Raw genomic sequence first — 13,520 nt, forward strand, 5'->3', positions numbered from 1 at the left:
TTCTTCAAATAATTTCACACCAAAATAAAGTTCTTGATCACAATTTTAGTAGGAACATATTGCTAGTGAAGACACAGACAATCTCCAGTGGGAAAGAGTCCTAGTATTTAGCAGAGATGCAATGAATTATGAATAAATAAATAAAACTACCAAGCTGAGATAAAGGTTAGTGTTTGAATCTCCCCAGAACACAGGAAGAGTTGCTATTTCAGCATTCTTCCGATCAGTCTATTCAAATTATGAGCTAAAAAGGGTTCCTTTTTTTATTCCCTTAAATAACTTATTAGTTAAAAGGGTGTGAATTAACTTAGAATGAATGTTCAATTCATATAGTAGAATCGCCATCATCATTATTACAGGAAGCTCTAATCATTACACAGCCACTAATATAAGACATTCTGCTAGCTTGCCTTTAATGAACATGACTCACATTTCACTTTAATGATTCCTACACCCCTGTCTCCTCTGAGCCTTCTACTCAGCCATGGGGGAAGGGTGGTCACTTCCCCTACCTCTCTTTTACAGGAGCTCACACTGAAGAGCACTGCAGAAATCTGAAATCCAGAAAGTACCCAGAGCCATCTCCTTTGAAGAAGTCCTCAACTGGGCTACCCAAAATTGAGGCACATGGAAAGAATGAACTCCTCAAAGGAGCTGAGCCATCTGCAGCTTTTCCTCCAGAAGATTCCTTCCCACCTTACTCAGTCAACTCCCTGTTTTCCACAAAAGAATGCAGAGGCTTAAGCGGAGCTCACGGTGAAGAGGCTTGCATTGGTGGCAATGCAGAGATGCTTAAAGTGCATTATTCTCTTCCCAAAGAGCCTGTGGGAACATTCCCAAGAGAAGCCCAGCACCTCACACCCTTCTTTCCCACCCAAATCTAACCTCACAATAACAATCAGGTATTGAGAGACTGAAGCTTCAGATTTCCTAAACAGTTGAAATGATCCATTTACCTCCTTATCTTCGCAGCATAGACTATTTCTCAAAAAACCCCACCTCAATCAATCAGGTCAGAGTCAGCAATATCTCTGTAGCAACTGTAACCTATTGCTTGAGAAGCATTACAACATCCAGAGATAAGCACAAAGTTAGCTTTTTTTGTGTCTGCTACATAAAGAAAAAACACCCCACCAAACCACTTTCATGGCATGAGGGATAAATGAAACTGCTAGTTTCACAGGACTTCCATTCCATTCCTTAGACTTTTCTAGCCACTAAGTGTACAACTGAACTACAGACTCACTACAAATTCCATCTCTTAGACAGAATCCTACTCCTAATAACCTCACTACTAGAGCCAATGCTATGCCATGTGTGATCATAGCCTTCCCAAAGGATGAGGCTTCAATAGTTCAATGAAATCAGGTTGTGGCTTTATAGATGGTGGTTACAGGTATAAATAAATTTCTTCTTTATACACCAAGGAATGGTCAATTGTACTCCTCAGTCAAATAGACAAACATTTTACAGCATTCCTGAGAAACAGATAAAGGAAAAGCAGAGACAACTTCACAGAAGGTCCCTCACATCCATCCCATCCAGGTGTGATGTCTGGCACAGAAGCACAAAGCATTCAGACACATGAAGCCAGGACTGAACAATACTACAGTCACTTAAAACACTGGCATCAGTCTAGGGGGGAATGATGTCATTACTAAAACTGGCTGAAAAGTTTAACATTACAGTTTTCTTCCCTTTATTTCATAGTCTATTTTTTTTCCTTAACTTTTTACATACAAACGCCTTTCCTTCTGTCATTAAATTTAGAAGGCTGGCAAAATTAAATATCACTAACCTTCTTAAATTACCTTAATTGTCCAGAACCTATTTAATATCCAGTCTTACAGGCAGTAGTGTACAAAAACAAAGTTTGGTCCACTCTTGACTTAGAAGCTCAAAAATATCATTGAAACTCCACAGAGTGCTCCTAGTGAGGGACAAGGAGAATTTGAGGAACAGCACAGAGAACAAGAGAGGTCTCTGATACTGCTCTAAAGCAAATAAAGCGACCTGAGAAGAGCAAGAAACTGTCCCTTCCCTACTCCCTATCTCTGTACGTGACACTTATGCCCATGCTTAGCTACCCAGTTTTATTCATCTGTTTACAGGACATCCCTTTATGTCCAGTGTTCTTAGGAGATGCAGGACTTTCCTCCATTTCAGGTTTGGAGGACCACAGCTATTATTTCATGCATTCAGCTCTCCTGCAGTTGCTTCCTGTTACTCCTTAAAACTTTATGACAACCTTTTCTCTCTCTTTGGTCTACGGCACACAAGGATCTGCAGCATCACAGCTGAACTATTCCAGGAAATGCTAAACACCTCATGCTCAAAATTCATCCCTGGTGTAGTTCAGCAGCCCAATCCATCATTACTCAGTTAGGCCTAATGTGTGAACAATTTTGAACCAGGAATGGAACAACAAAGCCAGCCAAAACTACATTTTTTGTATGAAATATTAACCAAATATCTCAGAACAAAATGTTTTCCTCTTTTGTTTTGATGATGACAAAATGAAAATCCTTCCCTCAGTATGTACCTGTTCCTGACATCTTGCTTCACATCTCTAACAACCAAGGACAGAACCAGAACTGCAGATTGCCATTGGAAAGGCTGACCATCAAAACTGAGGTACAAGTTGAGAAGCCTGCAAACCATCCCAAGGCAGACAGTCATTGCCCATACAAACTCCCCAAGCCTTTCAGGCCAAATTCAGATATTTCAGCTGGTGCTGAATGGCATCTTTCTCACATGGCTGCACAACAAGTGCCTGAGCCTGTGAGTTAGACTCTGACCTCATAGGCTTGTTTGAGTTTGCAATAATCCCAAAATGTATTCCTGTCAACAACACACAATTTTCAATACATCACTTGCCTTTCAGGCCAAATTAACACTTCACAGTCATATTCTGCCTTCTAGACAACTCTATCCTAATTGAGACTTCCGTGATTTCATTTCAAGGGAGGGCAGAAGCCTTCAGTTGTGATTTTAGCTGCAGGGGCAGATAGATAATGAACTGCGTAGATTTCTCCAAACCAAATATCACGTCCTCTGAATGCAGCTACCTGACAAAAGACATTAGACTACAGGGGCTGGGACTGTGCTTAAGCTCAGACATGTATTGTTAAATGTGACATGCTCAATTTATCATTAGTTATGAAGTGAAAACGGATGAATACACATTCAATTTAGTTCAGCTGCTTTCTTCATTTATCACACTCTTTCATCATCCATCATTCTTCCCTGCCACCCTTTTGATTTGAACAAATAACACACTTTCATAAGTTTAATCTAATTAATCATAATTGTAAGGCAATGTTCCCTTAATGAAGCATATACTGGGCTATATAAAGTTTGTTGCAATTTTAATAAAATCTGTTCCAGATAAAATCTACAAATGTTTTCAAGGCAGCCAAACCCAGTCCTATCTCTCTCCCACTCATTACTCAGGTTGATGATGATGTATCAGCACAAAGAGTTGCTCAAGCATATTGTCCTTTTATAGAACCACTGTTTCAATAAATTGGAAAGCGTTCATCATTTTATGACATGCAGTTTAAAAAGTTAATTAAAGTAGAAACAAATCATAAAACAAACCTAAAAGATTTCCCACACATTATTGCTACGAAATATACAATATTTGCTGTCTTCTGAGTGCATCTCGCATGTCAATGTCAGTATAAAGAGGAAGTTGCTCCTTAGCAGCACAAGCAGTATACAGAGATACTAAGTTTTGCTACAGTTCTCCAACTGCAGGTTACCCAGAGCAGAGCCACTTTATAGCAGTGTCACTGAACATGTAGCTTCATGCTACATGATCAAGTCAAGGAATTTTAGTTCTTCTCAGGACAACTCAGCATTGTTCGCTGAAATTTTCGAATCATAACCCCAGATTTCATTTCTACCCCTCCACCATCACTGCCTGTGCTACACAAAATTTCTTACCTTGTCTTGCTCTTTGTCAGAGTTTCAAAGATCCATAAAACATTTTTGAGCATCTGGGTAGGAAGTGCTGTAGAGATCAATATTACTTATGGCGATTGTTAATGAGCAATTTAGTTTGATCATTGTTAACGTACATGGGTTCTTCAGACCAAGATTAGCATAACCTCCATTTGCTCACAGCATAACATACATGTTTGCATCTCTTTCCACTCTTATACTGGCAATTATTTCTAAGTTTCAGCAGCAGAAACAGCACATTAGAAAACTGACTTATTTTCCTGCTGACAGACTTTCAAATTTCTGGACTGCTAATGAGATATGTGTCCTTTTCAAAATCTGGCTGAAAGATGTACTTCCTTGCTCCAGGGATTTTTGCCCAAGTCAGTGTCCTGGCCACAAATACTGCTGCAGAAGTATTAGTAATTTCATGCTCCACCCATCAAACCATTTATCCACAATGTAATGTCCATGTTTTCATTTTCAAGTGCAATTTTACCAGCTTTAGTTCAGCTTTTTTCAAAACTAATGAGAAATTCCCATGAGAGAAACAATTCTAACAATTAATATTACCATCTCCACCAAGATTAAGTTTCACTTGGACAGAGGATGGGTGAGCAACCCATAAAACATCTACTCCAGCATCTTATTCTGATGCAAGTCACTACAGGATCCCTTCTTGTTCCATCAGGAAGGAAGGAAGACAATGCAGCTCTACGGCTTGTTCTCTAGTTTATGTAAGGAATTGCAGAGTTTTTTCCTTCCACTTTGTGAAATGAATGTGTGATGGTTTCTGGCAGACTGTTAGACAAAATGTGATTGTGACTCTCCCTCATTGCACACACGATTAGAGCTGCGCAGCTGCCAGTGCTCCCTTTAGACCTGGCAAGTTATTTTACATACAGACACAAACAGGGGCAGAAAATAAGGATTTACTGGTTACAAAGGCAAGAATAACAGGAACTAACTTCATGTCTAACACAGATTTCCTGTGGCCAACTGCTGTTTTTAATAGCCACTTACTTCAGTAGCTCACCCCCTGAAACACAGGAGTACAGGGTTTAATAATCCACCAAGGACACAGAACACCTGAGCAGGAATGCTTGGAAGAGGAAACAACTCAACAGTAGGAACAAGCCCTTGTAGCTGCAGCTCACTACAATCCATTTGTAAAGGAGGAGGTACCCAGGAAGGATCCAGGGTCAGCCTCCTTCTAGCCTCCTTCAGGCATTTAACATAGTTCTGCATTTTTTCTGAAAGGAAAAAAAAAAATAGGTCTCAGCCAGAAAGGGAGAAGGATGCAATGCAAGCTCTTCTCTCAAGACAAGAGGAGTTTCCACATCTTCTCAGCTGGGGGGATTCCTGCTGTAGTCCTCTTTCCCAGCTCTTCCCTTTACTCTTATTTTGCCCACAACAATTATGTGGGCCAGTGAGGTGGCAATTTCTGCTCCTTGTCCTATACCCCTTCACTTTTTTTTTAAATTTTTTACTCAGAACAGGTGTATCCTCTAAGTTGCTACAGCAACCAGTGCATCCAAAGTGCTGCTACCAATTAAGTACAAAGTATGAGACCAATTAATCATTCATTATCTTCACAATGCAATAGCTGGAGCTCCAGGGTAGGCAGTCCAATAATCCTTACAACCCCCAAGGTACTCATCTTCTTCTAAGCTGATTATTCATTACCCAGAGCATATCAGCATAGAAAGTTCTTCAATTTCCAAGGTAATCAGTCTAGTAGAAATGACAAGTCATTGGAACTCTGGTGCACCTTAACTACATGAAGCTTAAAAGGCCTGTAAACACATGTTTAATCAGTGCTTTCAGTGAAAGGAAAGGAAAAAGTAGTACTGAGCACTTGGAATTCAGGTTCATTTCACAGCCTCAACAAAACCAGGCAACCTTTACAAATGCTCTGGTATACACGAAGTGTTACCTCTGTCCCAAGGCAGAAATACATAAGAATCCAATTCAAGAGATATATATGCAGTGAAGAAAACTACTCTCAGTAAAATGAATGAGGCAGGAGCCTTCAGGCCCCTGGCAAATGAAAACCTAGAAAGTGCATGTGCAAAATAGCCCAGCTCCTGCCTTCCTTGGTCTGAAATGATAGGTGAACTCTGACACAGGACAAATAGCAGGATGGCAGCACAAATCACAGAAATCCCAGGAGGCACGTGTGAAAGCTCTCAGACACAAAGTGGTGCTAATTGTTTTGGGCTATGGTGCACCGACTCACTTTTTTAGCAAAAAGGTATTTTATGACGAAGTATCTCAACTTTACAGAGGAAGGTTATTCATGGGAAAAAAAATTCAATGCCTCCCTGCTCCTTAAAACAGGTCAGTAGGAAAGAGAAAAAACAACTCTATGGAAATGGTGGAGCCCATGACCTTAGGCTCTCAAAACAGGACCATCCAGAGTAATAAAAAGCATTATTTAGAGAAAAGCGACTGCCAAAAAGAGAACAGCTTAGATGACGTAATGGGAGTGTCCAATTCAAAGGAACATGCTGGTCTGCACAGACCTTGATTTACCACTGTAAGATCACACAGCTGTTTTTCCTGCTTCACTTTACCCCCTGAACCTCTTTTCTTTCAGTCTCCAAATTCCACAGCTTCCCACATAACCTTCTTTCCCAGTCAAAGCACTGTTTCCAACATGGAAGCTGCCGCACAGGCCACAAAACAGCCGGAGGGTCTGGGACCCATCATGCCAGGGCAAAGCAGGCAATGGGGCTGGCCCAGTGGTGAGGGGTGTGTATGTGTAATCCAGGAGTGGCAAAAGCTGATTTGACCAAAAAGTGAGACAACAAGCAAGGAAATAAGAGGTTTTCAGCTCAGACATCTGCAGAGGGAGTAGGGCTTGGAAAAGGGGTTTGCCTGGTGTCCAGAGATCCAGGTGAGCCTACACAGCTACCGAGTGCCCCAGAGCCTATGCAGTTATTACCTGGCTGTGACCTTGCTACAGTTTAGGAAACTTTTCAGAAGCGGAATGGCATTCAAAATCCATTCAGACATCAGTTTTAAAGAAGCTTGCTTCCAGTTCAGCAGTAGGACTAAAGAAGTTTGCTCACATGTGGGAAAAGTAAATGAATAGGAACAACATTTCCCAAAGAAATCTGCTACAGCTTTTCTAAATAAGAAATCTCCCATTCAAACAAAAAACGCAAAAAACCCAAAACAAAACAAACCCCACCATTTGTACAAAATGAAAAAAAAAACCAAAAACCAAAACCTCAGAACTTTCTTTTTCTTTTTTTTTTTTTTGGTAGGAAACTGCTGACTGGGAAAATGATTTTTCTGCATATAACAGTGTTTCTCCTGCTTTTCCTTGGAAATTAAAGGGGACGAAAGGAAAAACTCTTAATACAGTTGATTTCTCTTCAAAATTCAATTATTTCCTCCAAAGCATATTAGAAAATTAACTTTGCAGATCTTCCATGGCAGTTTCCCTAGTTTTTCTGCCAACTCTCATGCAATGAGGCAACATCCCCAGAGTAAACTGCACCCCTCTGAACATCTCCAAACTGAGAGGTACTTTCTCTATCTGAACAATACTGTCCATGTATGTTTCAGACAAAATAGTTGTGGTGCTGCTAGAGTTGTCCCTTTACTTAAAGCCATCAACCTCTCCCCCTATTACTTCTTCAGTAATTTTCTCTTCTGGTTTTCCCACCCCTGCAAACTCACATACTGCACAGGACTTGAGGCCACGCAGGGGTTGTGTCCTACTTATTATTGGCAATTGTGTCCACTTCAGTGCCCTTACTGAGCCAGGAGTTTTCATCCAGTGAAGCTGGTGGAAGACCCTTCTATTTAAGAACTAATTTGTTACAAAGGAAAGGGATTTGTTGCAAAATCCCTTGTATTTGGTTGTTGTTTGCCCAGGCAGCTCTTTTGTCATTTACTTGCTTGGTGTAAGGTATTTACTGAGCACTGCATTCCTGGCAGCAGCACAGAAACCGCCTGGACTCAATTCATTACTGTCTAATGTTGTATTTGTAATAAGATCCACCACTTAAAAATCACTAGCAAACATTGCCACCACATTATGCTGCAAGCACAAGAGAAGAGGAGAAAATGTACTAAACATCATCTTTGTTATGTGTGTGCCAATGCGAACCTTGCTGTAGGTGGCTGTTATAACCTTGCTTTCAACTCTGCAGAAACAGCTCATAAAATCTGCCTCTGCCACAGAGCACTGTCTGCTCACACAGTGCTAATGTTTAATTAAATGGATACTTGCTAAGAAGAGCACAAGGAAGGACAAGTTTCCACTTTCAGCAAGACCATCATTCATGCACGTACCCAGTGTTTCACGTTTATGAGTGTTAAACAGCACACAGTCAACATCCCCAGCTCCTGAGCTTTGCAGGTGTATTTGTTCAACCCAAGAAAACATTTCTTTGGGCAAGAGCTTTAATTAGAACCAAAAAAAGATCATAAAAATCTTAACAGCAGGTTACCATTCAAATTTTCTCAAGTAACTGATTATTTTTTCCTTTGTTTTCCAACTTTTGGTTAAAAAGGTATTTTCTTGGAATTGTTTAGAAGAAAATTGCCAGAGAATGGAGCTGATCAATTAAGACCCAGAAAAAAGGATGTCATGCATATGAATAAGCAGGGAGATAGTGCAGGGAGAAAAAGAAGTGGTAATGAAAGGAAAGAGAAGGAAACTATGTGCTGCCTGTGAACTGTCTTCTGCACGTTAGCACCTTCTCCCAGTTTTTAAAAGGAGAGGCAGAGTCTAGAGAGCAAATTTAGTAGTGTCTACTTGAAAGGTAAGACTAAACTTAGACCCTGACAATTACTAAAGAAGAAGATAATTAATTATTCCTTCAACTGAATAGTCCTGAATCCTACCACAAATCAATCAGCTCTTCTTGCCTAAGAAGCTCTGACTCTATTTTAGCTCAATGAAAACAAAATCAATGAAGGCCAATTATGGCCCAACTCGTTAGAGTATGCAAATAGTACCCCGCGGAGCTGAGCTGCTCTTGCTCTGGGCACTGCCGGGGAGGACACGTGTTAGGCAAACCAAACGTGAGCTGGTGCTGGCACCTAGCTGCCTGTGCTGTGATACATTAGCTCCTCACAGCTCGTTTGCAGGAGGATGCAAACGTAGCACAGGCCAACTGTGCCAAACAGCAGTTCTTCAGCAGCCTCCTGTCCCGGAATTTCAGATGCAGAAAGCCCAACAGTGTGTCTCAGACAGCAGATTCAGCATTATTTACAAAAATGGCGTGTACAAATATGCAGAAAACAGAGAGCCTACCTGCTTTTCATCATCTTACATTGAGAGGAAAAGGCACTAAAAAAGCATGTAAAAATGATACAATTACAATATTCATAATGAAAATTGCAAGGCAAGGATTTCATCCAAGTGCTTTCAACTAAACCTCTCGCCCCCACAAATGGCAGCCTAGAGCTCTGGGTCTCCAGAACAGAGTTCTGGCTACCAATAAGAGGCTGTAGTACATCTCCACCCTGCCACCACTCTAATCTGAGCTTGCTTTTCCCCAACACCAAAATCATAGCATTTCAGGAAGCTTTCTCCTCTTCCCTGTGAAAATTCAAAATACAAAGGAAAAGTTTGCCAAAATTTTCCTGCATGCAATGAATGGTGCATAGCTGTCTGGAGATGCTACATGCAAGGCTACTGTAGCATGAACTGCTTTGAGCTCAACCTCTTGTTCCTACCAGTGCCACCCCAGCCCCATGGGAGCACTGAGAGTGCTGACAGTGACTATACACACATTCTTGCAGGATTCAGGCACCGGGCAAATGCCTGCCAGACTGTGAGATCCAATTTCATGCACCCACAAAAATCTGGCCTTCCCGAGTCCTGCTCATCCTGACCAATTTCCCCATCATTTGTTCACAACAGACAGGATTATACCTTTCAAGGAGCCACCCATAGGAACTGAGCTTCCCAGTTTTCTGGCTGCAGTCCAAGGACATTTTTGACCAAAAGCCCCCATAGTGGCTTTTTGCCCATGTAGTGGGATTCTACCCTTGGCCTCAAAGCCAGCTTTGACAGACAGCTTCATCTTTCCACTGGCTACCTAAAAATTATGATGTAATATTTACTTTACTGCCACACTCAGCAGTGCTGCCAGGGCTTGGGGTAAACTACAGAGCAGCAACCACAGAAGGGTTTAAAATTAAATGCACAACTTCTGCAAGAACAGGGTGGCTCTATTTTTTTTTTTTTTTTTTTTTTTTCTGGTGCAGAAACCTTGATATTGCAGTGTATTCCAGTCTTTTGGGCTGTGCGTGGTTGGGTAGTTTTGTGTTTGTTTGTTTTCTTCTCATATTGTTGTTTTTATGTTGGTCATATTATAGCCAAGGGTATTTTTTTAAGCACATTGAAAATGAACATGATTATGCTACACATAAAGCATGGAAGACAAACCATTCCTATTTTTAAATCTTGACACACCTTCCCAAAAGATGAGAGAAGCCAAACCTGGGAGTTCAAGTGCTCCAAACACTGTTGATCCTTACTCTCTCTGCATATTAGTTAACATTGATTTCTAAGCTAAATCCAAGCATTAGCATTTTTTCCATTTAAAAAATAATCTTCCTACTTAAATACTGTACAGCTTCAGGGACAGAAAGCATTAGAACTGAAACCTTTAAAGTAAAAATGTGGGGAAACAAAATTGTTCATTACTTCACAAACAGCTACATGCAATAAAAAGCAGCCCTTCAAACAGTTTTGAAAACCACGAGCAAACCCTTGTGCAAAGTAACATGATTTTAAATAGCATAACAGCCTCCTTGAACCAGTATCCTTAAGAGTTTATTTTACATTTCTGCTAAGAGAATAGTGTGAAATATCCACTTCTACTTCAGGAGCATGCACAAATGCACACAATTGGAGGGCTGTGAGAGACACTGCAATAAGGGAATTCTGTAAGCTGTAAAGAGGTCTGCTGGAACTGCCATCACATGCCCATGAAAAAAACCTTCAGGGTTATCAAGGGCATGCTCAATACAGCACTTCTCCTGTCGCATCCTGGGATGTATTTCTTCTCCTTTCTCTCTGGACCACAACCAATTCAAACAGCAATCTTCTTAATGGCTCAGAGTTTTGCTCCCTACAGAGTCCATCTTCCTAAAGGACCACAGAGACATATACAAGCAACCTGATTCTTTATCTGCTAATAATCTCTCTCTTCTTTAAGCCTACAGGAAAAGATGCTCCACAGCCAGAACAAAATAGCAGACAAGAAGAGGAAGTCTGCATTACTGATGGAAAATCCCAAGGACAGCAACAAGATGGAAAAATTGGCAGAAGCAACATACTTAATTGTGAGGAAGGAAACCCTATGAAGAGGAGGCTACACATGCAAGCCTCAGTAGTGGCCCCATTTACAGATTCCATCTTTTTACAATTTCATTTCAGTTGGTGATGTGGCAGGGCAAATAAAGCTACTTCAAGCAAAGATTAATCCAGAAGGTCCTGAACTGTTAAGTCACTTCAACCTTGTAAAGCAGGCTCAAATAAATAATTTTTATCTTTTGACAATAAGCCTGGACTTGGCTGGTTTCTGAAACTGGATTTCTGTAATACAAGTTTACTGTGACTTAGCCAGATCAAATGCAAACTCTGTGTAAGAAGCTGGTGTGTGTTTCCATCAGGAGGGGACCAATGGTCTTATTTGCTCCTAAAGCCTGGAATGAGAATAGCAACATCCCTGTAGTTACCAGTTCCCGGTACAGCCATCAGTGAGGACTGTAACACCCACACCTCATGGAGAGCCCATTAGAGAAAGAGGTCTGGATGATAACAGTGATTTAAAGGAAATCACAAAGTGCCTCAATTTTGGATATTGACGATAGCATCTACAGCAGTGATCAACTAAGGCTGGTTGGTACTTGCAAGAGAGCACACACACGCATCTAATCTTCATCTTCTACACCATTAGTAACATGACAACGATGCCACCCTGGGTAGAAGTTAACTCTCAGTCTTGGCCCTTAAGACAAGAATCTGCCCTCTTGGCAAACCACTGCAGCCTCTCAATGTGCTTTAGAAACATCTCCAAATACAGCAGCAAACATCCTACTCAAATAACTTCAGGATCAGAAATCAGCATGTCTACAGGAAATGGAAGTCCTGAGATAGCCCTGATGATCAACTGACCAGAAGTTTTCTTGAGGAGCTAAATGAGTGCATATGATTTCAAGGGATTTCAAACATTCCTGCCATCCTCAAGGTTTATTTTGAGCTCCCTGGAAACACAGTAAAAAACCCTGTACTGACAGAAGTGGGAGCACAGCTGAATCCTGACCACTACACATTCAAAAGTCCAAAGACAATATATCAAGTTTGAATATGAGCAAAGATTTTTCCCCTTTGGTGCATGAAGAGGTGGTCATAAGACCGCCCTGCACAGATCCAAAAGATACTGAGGTGAGTACAAACTAAAGATGCAGTTTTGGCTTCAGCACTACATTTTCTGAACAGCAAGTTATTTCTAATGCCATAACTTCACCCCTTCCCAGTTGTGTACTCTTAATTCCTGTGTTATCTCTAGTTACACAGAGCTAGACCAAGCCCATGTAACTTCTGAACTACTTAGGACTGAAGATTTATATTTGGGCATCACCTTTCTCGAGATATCAGGGACAATTTCCAAAGATCTTTTGACACCTGAAGACTAAAGATACAAGCTTTTTAGTTATTCCAAACAGCATTAATACCTACCAAGCACTTAACCCTAAAAACCTAAATACTCTCCCTACCCCCCAATTCCTCCCCAAGACCTCAGACATGTTTAACTTTCACCATAGGCCAGCCCACTAAACAGGTGTGTTTGGGACTTCAGCTGGTCACTGGTTTCTTCATGTGGCTAACTTGGGAATTGACAACCTCCTAAACAACATTATTCCTCTCCCTCCCCAAAAAGTAGTGCCTCTATTATTATCGCATGAGACAAGGAGGAAATTGCTGCTGCTCTCAAGAGCTCATGCTTCTGAATTCCCATCCCTTTCCCTGAGCACAAACCCAGCATTAGGAGTCGAGTGCACAAGTGGAAGTTTGATTGCAATTGTTGGAAAGGATTAATCCCTGCCTGGGCAGCTGACTTCCAGAGTGCAATAATTAAGTGGAACCATTGCACAAGATGAAGCATGAGGAAGGAAATTAGAGTATGCCATGCCAGGGTTGTTTTGTGCTAGAGCTGTCCCCACCTGGGCTTACACTCCATCACACTCACTTTATGCAATGCTACCAAGCATCTGGACTAATCCATTATCCCAGGATGAAGTGAGGAGAACACAGGGCCAATTTCATCGTCTTCTTTGTAACTAATTGCAGGAGACAGTGCCTTGCTACTGTATGGGAATGGAGGTAGAAAGACAGAGCCTACAGGCAAGTAATATGAGACAATCAAAGCTGAATGTAAATACAGACATCATCCTTCAGCAACAAAACTTGTCCCTTTCCTAAACACCAGGCATGGAATTGCATACCTAGATAACATTAAAAAACAAAATAAAAATTAGATTACAACAAATGCATGACACAAAATATAGAAAGGTGGAAAGTCCTGATGAGCAAAGCA

The sequence above is a fragment of the Vidua chalybeata genome, chromosome 4 (assembly GCF_026979565.1).
Source record: "Vidua chalybeata isolate OUT-0048 chromosome 4, bVidCha1 merged haplotype, whole genome shotgun sequence".
Classification (NCBI taxonomy): domain Eukaryota; kingdom Metazoa; phylum Chordata; class Aves; order Passeriformes; family Viduidae; genus Vidua; species Vidua chalybeata.